Source organism: Microtus ochrogaster, unplaced genomic scaffold, assembly GCF_000317375.1.
Source record: "Microtus ochrogaster isolate Prairie Vole_2 unplaced genomic scaffold, MicOch1.0 UNK43, whole genome shotgun sequence".
Classification (NCBI taxonomy): Eukaryota; Metazoa; Chordata; class Mammalia; order Rodentia; family Cricetidae; genus Microtus; species Microtus ochrogaster.
In genome coordinates this window covers 262848-263525 of record NW_004949141.1, presented here as the reverse complement: position 1 = coordinate 263525, position 678 = coordinate 262848, and positions in this window count along the sequence as shown.

Sequence of the window (678 nt, the reverse complement as noted above, 5' to 3'; positions counted from 1 at the left end):
TTTTTGTTTGTGGAGATTTAAAATTATGATGGCACCAGTCCTGTTCATGGAATCCCACTATCACAGGACAGAGTTTACACTCAGGCTTAGGCAGATGTGCATTTGTCCTGCTTCTCCATCTGGGTCTCACTGTGATGATCACCAATGTCGTGTGCATGCAGTAGCAATCAGCACTGACTTCAGACTTGTAACCAGAAAGCCCAGAACAAGATTCAATTTATAGTAAAATGTGACAGGAGAGTGTGAACACGTGTTAAATGTTAGGTGAATCAGAGCCTAGAGGCTTGGCCAGGCTACTCCTGGAAGCAGTGTGGAAAGAGACAAACAGTAACTACTAGAGACCCTCATTCCTCAGCATCAGTTCAGCTTGTGGAGGAGACCCTGAAAGAAATAGCTGTTACATTTAAGAATGAAGCAAAGAATGAAAGGGTCATTACAAAGACAGGTCTTTTTAATCTCCATGAAAATTGACAGAGTTGGAGGAAAGACAGAGGGATGAGTCAGGTGTCCAGGTCCTGCTTTAAATCTCAAGAGATCCCAGGATCCACAGATGCTGCTGGCCTCTGGGGTTGTCTGGGTACTGGGGAAATGGTGACTTGCTGCAGTATGAGTCCTTTACTATCACCATCACCACTAAATTACATCTCTTCAGCCCAGGGCACAATTCTACTCTCAGGG